The sequence below is a fragment of the Lathyrus oleraceus genome, chromosome 3 (genome assembly GCF_024323335.1).
Source record: "Lathyrus oleraceus cultivar Zhongwan6 chromosome 3, CAAS_Psat_ZW6_1.0, whole genome shotgun sequence".
Lineage (NCBI taxonomy): Eukaryota > Viridiplantae > Streptophyta > Magnoliopsida > Fabales > Fabaceae > Lathyrus > Lathyrus oleraceus.
The window spans coordinates 514,522,191-514,535,856 of NC_066581.1; the positions used below are offsets into that span (position 1 = coordinate 514,522,191).

The 13,666-nt window shown below is 37.9% G+C and overlaps 1 long non-coding RNA gene across 1 annotated transcript; it reads left to right on the top strand.

Moving 5' to 3' along the window:
• Window positions 1-300: 300 nt before the first annotated feature.
• On the top strand, window positions 301-2,153 carry LOC127128548 (uncharacterized). Its single transcript, XR_007805950.1, has 2 exons — window positions 301-1,389; window positions 1,938-2,153. It is a non-coding gene; the product is annotated as an uncharacterized LOC127128548 (long non-coding RNA).
• Window positions 2,154-13,666: the final 11,513 nt, after the last annotated feature.

Here is a 13,666-nt window from a genome sequence, read left to right on the forward strand (position 1 = left end):
TGAAATGGATTTGCTTTATGCTTGTGACGCAACATACACATGAAATAAAACAAAATATACAAACGACCAAAAAGAATCAACACAAATAGATCTCATAAGTCCCAATGAAGGAATGAATAATTATCTAAATTAAATCAATCATGATGGTGATAATAATTATAATTAATCAAACAATAATAAATTTATAATTAAATTTAGTCCTTAAAAATAATGATAGTACATTTTAAATGGAGAATAAAACCTAATTTAAATCAAACAAGCAAAGAAATAATAGGCTAAACAAGAATACAATACAATAAAAAAAAACATATGGGCCCTAAATGAGGGTTAAGCCCAAAATGGGTGCTGCCAAATCCAAGTCAAGAGGGGTGTTAGTAGAGAAATAATAAAACAAAATAATAATAAAAAAAAGAACATGGGCCCTGAGTGAGGCGGCCCATTTCAATCTAGAAAGGGTCCAAGGAGACCCGGTCAACCGTGTTGACCAAGAGGTGTTCTCCGGACCGTCAGATCTGGAGATCTGACTTGGTCTTTGGATCGGATGAACATCATGGAGGGTCACAGAGTAATATGACGCACCTCCGCGCATGGGAACAAAAGGCGCCCCCTCTCTTACCGGTGACAAGTGTCCAAAGTTGGTGACACTTGTCATCGCTGCTCACTAATCCAACCTTGATGTTTAAGAGGCGAACTTGAATAAAAAAAAATCATTTTAACAAAAACCTTCTCTCTCTTCCAAACCTAACAACAAAACGCTCTGCAACTTCAACTTCTTCCTGCAACCGCAACCTACCTAAGAAGACGGTGGTTGTCGGCCAACGACGGCGGTGCCACCTTCTTCTCCGACGAACCAAAACTTAACCGACCAAAACCTAGACATTAATGCTATGAAACTTAAAGAGAAACAACTTTTACTCTCTCGGAGAAGATGGTGGCAGACGGCGGCCCCCAGAGGCGCCTTCCTTCTTCTCCGGTCACCTCAACCAAAACAAATGAGGTACTAAATAAGACCCTCTGAGTTCGAATTTGAACTCAAAAATTCCTAAATCAACTCTCAAACCTCCTAGATCGGAGCAAGATCCGACCGATCTAAAAACTTCTCCGATCCCTAAACCCTTAACATAAAACTTGACTCGCCCTGAGCCAACGAGCACGAAAACAACCAAGAAAGGGTCAAATAAGGAACCGAAGAGAAGGACCGAAGTCCGAATCCAGGGTTTCAAAAGAGGCGTAACTCTAAGGAGTTCGCTCAACACTGGAGCTTAAGCGACAAACAACAAGAAGCAATCAGACAAGATACATGGTGCGAAATTAGATGTAAATGAAGTTTATGCAAGTTTCTTTTAAAATGAGAGCCAGGGGATTCTACCGTCCAGTAGGAATTTTCAGGTAAGACAAAACTTTTCTTTTCTCCTCTATTACTGTCGCGTTACTGAAGAGGCATGGAGGGTCTAGTCTGGGCTTAGGTCAGCTTCTTCTTGAGGTTTAAAAACTTTAGTTTATATTTTTGCAACAATATCGTTTGTTTTTCTCATTGGTGATGTTGTTTATATATGGGAAGAAACTAGGTTCTTTTTGAAAATGAAAAGTGTACCCTCTGAATCGTTTTTTTATAACTCTATTGATTCGCTCCTCAAATCCGTTGGGAATGAGGTGAGCTGTCAATTGCTGTAGGCTATTTTGTTAGTACATCTTGTACAATCCCTAACTTTGTGGGATTCCTTTTGTGAGTCGTATTGAGTGAGTCCTTTCATGCTATCTTTCTTAAATTCTTGAATGATAAGGTGTATCATGTATACGCTGTTGCCGATTGCCTTGTGATTATGTAATGGCCAGTATAATACATGCCGTATCTTTGCTTTGAGGGTCCCATTTTGGGTTTATTTTGCCCGCTACTTCCTTACGTAATAATTGGTGGGAATTTAATATTTACGCAGGTTTTGCTGAGGGAGAACAAAGGTCATGGAAAATGAAGGTCATGGGAAAAACGTGGAAGTGAATAGGCGCGTGGGGACCATTTCAAAACATTGGATCCTCCCTCTTTTTTATCTCTTTGTATTAATCACTGTGGAATAGTATTCCGTACTAATAAAAATATTTCAACAATGTAATGGTGAAACTTCTATCCAATAGAATAATCATTTCAAACGTAAGTTAATCACTCCACCTCAATATGAAATAGAAACATAAGGTTTGACTCATTGTAAGACCTTAATCAAATCCTAATTAAAATGGAATGAATACTAAGAGAGAAAAGAAAAGAAAATATACTTAAAAAATGTTAACCCTTTTTAAAAGTAGATCCTCTTGACTCCTTTATTTTCTTGCTTATTACTATGAACGACAACAAGCGATAATGTGAACATAAGTGCCAAGCCGACAATATTAACAAGTACTCTTCTTTTTTGAAGAAGAGGAAAGAATGTGGTCATTTATTAAAGACTTGCCCTTACTTGATTTACACAAATGAGATTTTGATTAGTGATGTAGAATGACCAAATGAAATGGTCATGAGACCATCAATTAAAACTTTATGATATCAGAAATAAATGTAAGAAAGAAAAAATTTGGGTATGACAAATGTCATCTACATAGACTTGAACTAAAATAGAGTGTTTTCCTTGACGCTTAATAAAAAGGGTTGTATCAACCTTCCCTCTTGAGAATCCTTGTTCTAGTAGAAATTTGCTAAGACGCTCATACCATGCCCTAGGGGCTTGTTTGAGCCGTACAAAGCACGTTTAAGCTTATAAACATAGTTAGGATGCTCATATTTTTCAAAACCAGGAGGTTGAGATACATAGACCTCTTCATTAATGTGACCGTTTAGGAAAGCGCTCTTAACATCCATTTGAAATAATTTGAAATTTTGAGAACAAGCATAGGCAAGCAAAAGGCGTATAGCCTCGAGTCCGGCAACCGGAGCATAAGTTTCCTCATAGTCGATGCCTTCCTCTTGGTTATACCCTTGAGCAACAAGGAGAGCCTTGTTGTGAGTTATAACTCCGTTTTCATCTAACTTGTTCCTAAACACCCATTTAGTGTCGATTACTCGATGGTATCGCGGAGGGGGAAGAAGATCCCACACCTTATTTCTTTTGAACTGATTAAGTTCCTATTGCATCACTAGAAACCAATGTTCATCGAGTAATGCGTCTTTGGAGTTTTTAGGCTCAATTTGAGAGACGAAAGCGAAATCATAACAAAAGTTACTTATCTTTGACCGTGTGGTAACTCCCTTTGAGATATCTCTTAGAATATTATTGATGGGATGATCCTTAGAAGATTTCCATTCCAAAGGAAGATCATTATTATTAATCGAATGATCCTCCTCTTTCTTTTCAGATATGTGATCTGACTCATCCTCAGATTTTTCCGGATGAGGTTCAACACTCTTTTCTTCTTGATCTTTTCTTATGTCTTCCTAAGGAACACCTGCACCATCAACAATAATACCTTCTCCGAAAATTTTCGGATAAGATTCATCAAAGAAAACATGCACGGATTCTTCAACAATAAGTAACCTTTTGTTGTATACTCTATATGTTTTACTAGATTGAGAGTTACCGAGAAAGATACCTTCATCGGCTTTTTAGTCAAATTTACCAAGGTTTTCTTTACCATTATTTAATATAAAGAATTTACATCCGAAGACATGAAGATGTGAAACATTAGGCTTCCTTCCCTTTAGCAATTCATAAGGAGTTTTGTTTAGAATAGGACGAAAGAGTATTCTATTCAATACATAACAAGCCGTATTTATGGCATCGGCCCAAAAATATTTAGGAAGGCCGTTTTCATTGATCATAGTCCTTCCAAGCTCTTCTAAAATTCGGTTTTTACATTCCACTACTCCATTTTTTTGTGGAGTTCTTGGAGCAGAAAAATTATGATCAATGTCGTTTGTTTCACAAAATTCCTCAAAGAGGTGGTTTTCAAATTCACCCTCGTGATCACTTCGAACAGTAACTATGCCAGTGTTTAATTTGTTTTGAGACATCTTGTCGCAACCTGAAAAATACAGTGTGCGAAAAAAACAACCGGCGAAAGAGAATGACAGAAGAGTCGCCACCGTGCGTTATTCATCCCAAAGGAGGGAAAGGAAACGCTCGAAGTAAACCTGAAAAAGGAAAGGACAAGACGGGGTCTCGCAACCAAATCTTGGGTTCGGGAGTCGGTTATGCGAAGGGAAGGTATTAGCACCCCTACGCATCCGTAGTACTCTACGGGATCCACTTTTGTGGTTTTTGTCTAAAGGGTGTGAGTTTATCTAATGTACTATTTACTAAAAGGTTAAGAGAAATGACTCGCGCGGATGTCGCATCCACTGCATACGTATCTCATCTGAATATGAGAATCAGAGTCTTCGTAGCTCGGCTGACCTATGGGTTGGGGGTTAGTGTGCTCGCTAAGACATCGCGTCTTATGCCTACGTATCTCATCTGGAATGAGAATCAGAGCAAGCCGTAGTTCGGCTAACTACGGGGTCATGGAATGGGTTTTGGATGAACGACGTTACTACGCAATCTACCGGATGCTCGACCTTTGGAGACTTACTCACCTGTAGTAGAAGGAGTAAACGTGTGTTATGGGTTTTAGGGTTTGTGATGCGCGAGGGCAAACAGGCAGTCCTTGACGAAGGAACCGCGCTACATGTGGGGATACGAATACAAAACACAAAACAAGTATCTCAAAGTAAAATGCCACCAAGGGGCTCAAACATTGCCTCCTATCGAGGTCTTCCAGCTAAGAAAGCGATAAAGTACGAGAAAGGGAAAAAATTACCACACGGATAAAGATCCGAAGCTATTGCAGTTAAAGGAGTAAGAAACCCTGAAATCTCTCCAGCTGGACCGTCAAAGGAAATCAGTCAACACGAATAATCAGAATAAAACTCCAGGGGGTATCCCACAAATAAAGTGGGAAACCACGCGAGTGTATCTGCAAAAGCCATGTGAGTCCTCACAAAACTCGACAAAGGGTTAGAGCAACAAGATCAAGAGAAAACAATGCCATGGAAACACAAGACAGGTTAGAATAAAGAGAACAAAAAAACGAATACTGTCACGTTCGCGACTGCTTCGCCTAGCGAAGGCTTAGCGAAGCTTCGCTACAGGCTCGCCTAGCGAAGCGGCTAGCGAGGGCCTGCGGGTTTCGGATTTCTCGTTGATACCTGCACGATGTTAAGGACTCCAAACCCTATGGAATTCATCTCAGAAACGAAATTATTAAAACATTCGATGCATTGTTCATATATTTATACACAAACATAAACCCGTGGGCAACACCTGATGTTACCTCATACATTCATAATATTCAAATTCAATGCGTAAAGTAGTAGGAACAAAGGCATACCTGATGAGAGAGATCGATCGAACGGCGCGGCTGGATTTGTAAAGCTCTGTTAGGTTTGCGTGAGGCGGAGGCAAAAGAGCGTGTGAATCGGAGTGAACTCCTCAGAGCTGCCTGAAGGTTGCTGCAGAGTAATTCCTAGGTCTCCTTCTCTCAAGATCTTTCTCCCGTGGTTCTCCCAGTGTAACTCCAAGTGTCTTTTCCTCTACTGAAACTTCAGTATTTATAGACTGATTTCGTGGGTAATGGGCTTGGAATGAGGTCAGCTGAGGCCCAAAGCTTTCTGATATTTTCTGAAATGCGCGCCCTTCGCCTAGCGAAGGATCTGCTCGCCTAGCGAGCATGACAGTATTCTTCGCTAGGCGAAGCATCTGCTTGCCTAGCGAGCATGACAGCTCATCAGCCGATTCTTGCTTCTTCAAGTCTGGCAATTTGCACGGTGAATAGGCCCCAATCGGACCTGTTGGTAGTACCTCAAGTCTATTCTTTGCGTTGACTGACCGTCTAAGTAGAACCCACAAAGTGTCCTGGATGATGTTCGAGCTTCTTGGAGCTAATTCTGATTGACGCGATGCAATATGGCATGAAATGCTAAATGACCTAAAAAGTGAATGCATGAATGAGGAGGGCAAATTTTGGGGTGTTACACATCTTGGCAAACTTTTCAAAAGCAGAAAAAGTGTCACTTTTACTTGCTAAGAAGACGGTCCAACAAAATCTATAGTAGTCATCTACTATAACAAAACTATAGTAGTTTCCACCTAGACTTTTAATTCTAGATGACCCAAAAAGGTCCATATGGAGAAGTTCAAGGGGTCTCGTTGTGGAAACAATATTTTTAGATTTAAAAGAGATCCTTGTTTGCTTTCCCATTTGGCATGCATCACATAAGTGATCTTTTGAAAATTTAATTTTGGGAAGACCAACTACTAGATCTTTTGCAATAACTTTATTTAGCAAGTCAAAGTTGACATGTCCAAATCGCCTACGCCAAAGCCACGAGTCTTCACTCATGGAGACGAGACATTTAGCGCTAGTCAAAGATACTTCATTCAAGTCAAGCATGTATACATTATTTACCCTCCAGCCCTTAAGCACATCATTCTTTTTATCATTATGTTCAATCATGCAACAATCTTTTGAAAATGATACTTTATATCCTTTGTCACATAATTGGCTAATACAAATGAGATTGTGCTTAAGACCTTTAACTAAAAGGACGTCTGAGATAGTAGTAGAGGAGGGATTACCTACACTACCTTTTCCGAGTATAGCTCCCTTGTTATTATCACCGTAGGTTACAAACCCTTTCTTCTTAGCCACAAAGTCAAAGAACAAGGAAATGTCACCCATCATGTGTCTTGAGCATCCACTATTGAGAACCCATGTTCTCTCCGTATCCTTAAGACATTCCACCTACAAATTTAAACAAAGGAAAGAGGTACCCAATTTTCATTGGATCCTAGTGTGTGAGTGAAACTTTGGTTGCATTTGGGCAACTATTGAAAAATGCCTTTAGGAACCAAAAATCTCCCAAATCGGCATTTAGCAATAGTATGTCCCCTCTTGCAACAATATAGACAATTTAAGTTCGGATGAGAGTTGCTTTTTCAAGGTTGATCCTTTACCACAGAAGTGTACTTTTGATAAGGATTATTCATGTTACTTCTAAAATGTGATTGATCAATAGCAAAGGTAACTTTAGGTTGTAAAGCCTTTTCTAATTTAGCTTGAAGAGTTCTAACCTCTCTTTGCCAAATGTGACAAGTGTAAGACACCAATTTTGACCCTAAGATCCCTCATGCTATTCACATCATATGCGTTGGCATTGGGGTCATACCTTGGCCTCCTCCTTACCCCTTACTCATTGGGTTTATTTTGGGAGAGATCACCAAGCACCATGTGATTGTATCATGCTTGTTGTTTTATCATTTACTAACCAAAATACCAAAAATATGTCTTTGCATTTGTTTATTTCTTTTGTAGGTAAGACACCTGATCACCCTTGATCTATCAAGTTCACATATACGGTTTAAGACCCTCATTGCTAAGAGCTCAACCAAGGAATTATCCACAATGGCTTTATACATCATTCATGAGTCCCCATTAGCTTCATATGTTATTTTGATCATTAAATCATCAAGAGTTTGGAGTTGGTTTGCCTTGGAAACCATAGTTCATCTGGGTGTCTTGTGTAACTTCTTCAACAAGCTTCTTCACCAATTGATCAAATATTTCAAGGGGAATCTCAAATTTCATCATCTTATGCATATATGATCTCCCATGAGTCCAAAAAGACAAGAGAATTGCAAGTTAGCAAGGTGGTTCATGCTGGTTGACCAGAGGAATTCAACTAATCAAAACTGGGGTTCCGTAGAACCTATCTCCTACACTTTTCATCATATGAAAATAATTACAAGAGAAACTTTACTCTAAATGACATTCCAAACAACTTTAATGTTGATGTCTAGAGCTAGTTTTGCTTGGAAAGTCAATTTTGAGGTTGATTGGTTATAGGTCATTTTGTCTAAACCCTAATTTGAAAGTCAACTTTCCAAGGCCATAACTTGCTCAATTTTTATGAGATGAAATATTTCCAAGTTGCACAATCAAATTAAAGGTGTCTACTTCAACTTTTATGTTTGGATAAAGAGATAATTCAACTTTTATGAGCATGTGATATGAGGATACATTATAGGTCATTTTGGACCAATACCATTGAACAAGTGATTTTCCTCAACTTCAAAAATGAATAACTCATTCATCCCAAACCCAAATGAGGTCCAATTTGTGTCCATTTATAAGGCTTTTGAAATAGCTACAACTTTGATGAAGACACTTTTCTCATTTGAATCTCACATAAAAAGTTGGCCAAGGTGGAATAATTGAACATATGGCTTAACACTTAGAAAATATTTTGACATGTTGAAATTTCAAAACTTCCACCTCAAATTTCATCATGATACAATCTCCAAATGGAAAAGTGTTCAACATAATAGTTATTCCTCTTGATCTATCCTTTCCAAAGAGTCCAAATTCATCCATTTTGGACAAGGTTTAGGGGGTCTATGCATGGCCTAAACATGGTTGTATCAGTTGGCAAGAATCATTCTTCAAACATCAATACACTTTTGCCTTGCATCACAATCCACATTCAGACTCAATCTCACTTGAATTTGGACCTAATTGAGTTGCTTCATGCGCCTGTACATGCCCATGCAAGCGTGCACTCCACATTGCCAAATTTGGAAGAATTTTCAAAGGTGCAAATGTCACTTGCATTTGCTATAAATAGAGGTCCATTGCATCAGTTTTGGGGACCCTTGCACGCCAACTTTGCTCCAATACCTCAAACCCTCACATTTGAAAGGAGAAACCTGATAATTTTCTTTGAAAATTGAGTTTGAATCTCACTGTTTGGAGATTCAAAACTCCAGGGATCCAAAGCTTTTGTTCAATTCTAAACCACTTCTGCAAGCTTCCTGAGTGAGATCAAGCAAGAATAAAAGCAAGAGCAATCGAGTTCTACACAACATTGAAGGTATTTTCCAGATATTTTCTTCTCTTTGATTCTCCCTCAATTCTCATCAATTCTTTTGGATCCTTGGTTGTCTGAAGTCCTACCAATGTAGGCAAGAAGGTTGAGTTGCTTTGAGGTCAAATCGAAGCAACTCAGTTCATGTACCTCAAATTTCAACTCCATGTATCTCTCAATATACTTGGAGTTAGGTTGAATTGAGGTCATATTCGTGATCTACGCCATTTTTTCTTGAAGATCATGTCCTCTTTTTTCATTTATGTGATGGTGATGAGAGTACCAATCCGGCCAGGGTCATCGGAGAAGATGACCGGTGGTTTGCTCCGACGATGTGATGGATGAGTTTTGAGCCACATGATAAGGTCAATGCGTTTTAACCTTGAGCGTTCCTTTTGATTACCAGTTGTGTGGCGCGCTGACTAGTGTGCACCATGGAGCGCGCGTTTTCATCCACTTGATATGCCACCTCAATTAATGAGGGAGATCAAGTGGTCCACGTTTTTTCTGATTAATTGATTTTCATTTTATTTCCTTTATTTTCATTAATTCATATTAAATTTAATATTGATCCAAAAAAATATGAGAGTTTCACCAAAAAAATTTAAATAAAATCCTCTTTCATTTTCTAAATTAAAATTATTTTTTGGATCATTATTAATATTTTTCATGATTTAATTGATTTTGTGAATATTTTTAATTGTTTAAAAATACTTTTAAGTTTCCAAAAATTCTAAAATTTTTCCCCAAGGTCCTTTGACCTTGTTTGACCTATGATAAATCTCATGGCCATTTCTTTGGTGTTTTGATGAGGTTTTAGGAAATTGACCAATCATAATTTAATTTAATGCATATTTTTATTATTTTTAATTGTTTAAATTCCAAATTAATTGTGTAGAGCCATTTTATTTGACTTTGTGAGTTTGACTTATGTTGTTGGGCCTTGGTCAAGGTTGATTTGACTTTGCTAGGTTAAGATCATTGGATTTAGGGGATTGATGGAATGTACATTCCATCTCCCAAAATGAATGAATGATCTTAATTTGGTAAAAGTCCTCCTTTGACCAATTTGTGTTTGATCCATTCCCCCTCCCTCTTCATCTCATTACCCTTATTTATCCATTCATGTCATGGACCTATGATATCTCTATATCCTAAGGCTAGTTGATTGTAAAATCAACATAAGTATGGATGAGATTAGGTCCCCCACTTTGCATAATTTTTTTTAGGTGTGGTATGTTTCATGAGCATAGTCCTTTATACTATGTCTCTAACATGCATTAACACCAAAGTTTTATTGCCCGGCCTTAAATAGTTGTGACTTCTACATAAGTCCAATTACGATTGCTTAACATAGCGCTAAATTTTGACACAAAAAACATAGCATTCTAGTTAGTGAGATTGTAAGTCTCCCCTCTTTCATGGTATTGTATGGAAACTTGGCCTTTTTTCCTTCCTTTGGAAGATGTCTTGGTTCAAGGATCCATGCTTGTGATAAGTGGGTTGAGTGTTCTCCAAAGAATATCTTAAACAAAAGAAAAGCAAAAGCAATACTAACTTCTAATTCACTAACAACTAACATTTAATTTTAAGTCATTTACTGTTAATGCACTTTAATTTTTAAGCCTTATTCATTTGCCATTATTCATACCATTCAAGTCGTTTACTTTAATGTCATTTTCACTGTGTCCATTTGGACCATATTTTGAGATATTTTGTGTTGGTATATGTTTGTTTGATTGTGTGGTCTTTAGACCTTAATGTACATAATAAGAACAAAAAACCCTAAAAAGAACATCTTGTGTGGACTGTTGGTTTGATCTGAGATTATTGGACTTAAAATCTAGGCAGCACTCTCTATGCAAAGGGCTTGGCCAATGCTAATTTTCATGTAACCAAGTACTTGTGAAGAACATTCATCTGATACAACTTTGAAGATCCATTTGAGTTCATCTGCAACATGATCATTGTGAAGCTGTTATTTTGAAGCTGTGACTTATGTCATCTTTGAAGTCATCTGACACATGGGAAATTATGAAGAAGATCATGGAGTTGCTAAGCTTGGATGTGGCTATCTTTATTTGAGGCCTTTCTCTTCAACTTTCTATCTATGTATTGTTTGTTGCTTGATTCTAAAGTCCAAGGGAAAGTTGGGTTTCTATATGACATTCTCTTCTATTGGATTGCATTCCATTGGTCAGATCTTTTCAACTCTCAACTTTTAAATTTATGCTTAGGATTAGTCTCTTCATCTCCTCCCCACTTCTTTAATTTCAAAATCTCTCCCTCCTTTTAAAATCTTCTTTGCTTGTGTTTGTTAATTTCTAAACTTTGACCATATTGCAAATTAGAAACTTTGGCCTTATGCCATTGCATTTTCAAACTCCTTCTCTTAATCAAACTTGTGAATAAATTTAACTATACTTGACTTAAAATTTCAAAAGTCAAAAATAACTAACACTCATTCAAACCATTTTTAGGCCCTTGTGCCTTTTAAACTTAATTTTTTGTTAAAAACAATGCACTCACTTTGAAATTGATACCACGAACTACGAGGTTTTGATCCCTCATTTTTATGTTGGTATGTAGGCACAAGTCCGAAGGTCTTGTCAAACACAAAAATATAATTAATGAATTCTCTTCTCATCCCCACATTCTTTTTATTTGCAAACATTATTTTTACAAAAAACACATATGCACACAAGAAAGGGCTCCCTAGGAGTACCTAGGACACTTTGGGTGCTAACACCTTCCCTCTATGTAACCAACCCCCTTACTTGTAATCTTTGGCATTTTATTAGTTTTGATTTGAAAACTTCTTATTTTTGGGTTTTGTTCGTACTTTTCCCTTTTCCCTTGGAAACAATAAAAGCGCGGTGGCGACTCTGGTTTTATTGACGTCTAGCTTATCTATAGCTTGATGGTCATGAATTTACCGCTACAGAAATTAAGCGGCGACTCTGCTGGGGAGTAGTCTCTAGTGGGTTTAGCCTACTTTTTTGTGTGTATATAACTGTATATTTGATGTATGTATGATATAATCTGCTTGTTGTGCTTGGTGATCTCTGAGTGGTGAGATAAGTTCTAACCCGAACTTGAGTGCAATTAAGATAGGAGGATGGTATAGTCATATTTGGCTGGTGTGGAGTAGTCCTTAACAAGTTGACTTTAGATCTATCTACTCAGTGAAGACCCTTTTGGAGTTAGGAATGTCACACAAGTTATTTGTGGTTAGGCATTACTATCTCTGATTTGGGGTCCGAGAAGCTGAGGACTGTAGAACATTTAACTCCTATTGGCCTATTTAGGACGTAGTGCGGAGACTGTTCAAGAGTATACTTGATAACAGTTGTTACGCGATACTACACTCATACGAGTTTCTCTTGAGAGTATTATGGGTTGATGAGCCAGTCATCCTAACCTGTAATATCCGATGGATGGAATTAAGACTCTGGGAACTTTTTAGAACATGATATACAAGTTTTTTTCCTTAGAAAACTCCTTTAGGATGGTTCTTACCCAGACTCCATGCTCGTGACTCACAACAAACCCTTGATTCTTGGTTGATCCAATCAAGTCTTGTCAATATCAATGGAACTTGGGTGTTGATAAGGTGTAAACCATAATCCACCAAAATGGATGATTGATCTTGACAATGACTTGATCCATCCCTTGACCTTTGTTTGTTTGCCCTATGTGTGATCCCTTATCTATGATTGTTGCATTCATGCATTCATGCGCATCATAACATTCATCACACGAAAATTTCAAGGAACTGAGGTAGTATTTGCAAATATTTTCAGACCATGGATTATAGACGAAGGAACACTAAGAAGTACGATTTCAGATGTCCCGACTTGAAAGAGTTAAGGAAGCTAGCATCTTTTGTATTAGTTCCCTTGGGCTTCAAGCAACGTCATGGGAAGCTTTTATCTATTTTGTATGCTGATGTAGTTGAAGGACTTCTGAGTGTGTTGGTTCAGTTTTATGACCCTATCTACCGTTGCTTCACTTTTCTGGATTATCAGCTTGTGCCTACGTTGGAGGAGTATGCCCATCTTTTGGGAATACCTGTTTCTAACAAAGTACCTTTTAGTGGATTAGAAGAGATTCCTAGATCTCATCTTATAGCTGAAGCTCTTCACTTGAAGAAGTCTGAGATAGAGGCTCATTGGGTGAAGAAAGGAGGATTATTTGGGTTGACTTCTTAGTCCCTCATCAAGGAAGCTACTGCTTTTGCTCAAGCCGGTAGTGTGGATGCTTTCGAAGCTATCTTTGTGCTACTCATTTATGGTTTGGCTTTGTTCCCTAACATTGACGATTTTTTTGATGTTAACGCCATTAGAATTTTCTTGATTAGGAATCTTGTGCCTACTCTGTTAGGTGATATGTACTTCTCCTTGCATTTAAGGAATTCTAAGGGTGGTGGAACTATCGTCTGTTGTGTTCCTCTTCTGTACAAGTGGTTTATTTCGCACTTGCCTCAGACGCCTACTTTTGTGGAGATCAAACAATGTCTAAGGTGGTCTCAAAGACTTGTGTCTCTCACTAATGATGATATACTTTGGTATGATCCTTCTTTGAGAAGTTTGTAGATTATTGATTGTTGTGGTAAAATCTCTAATGTACCTCTCATTGGTAGACAAGGAGGAATTAACTACAACCCTGCTTTGGCTCGTCGTCAACATGGGTTCCCCTTGAGAGACAAACTTAATAACACTTTGTTAGAAGGTCTTTTCTATCAAGAGGGTAAAGATTCCCAACATTTAAAGCAGGAGA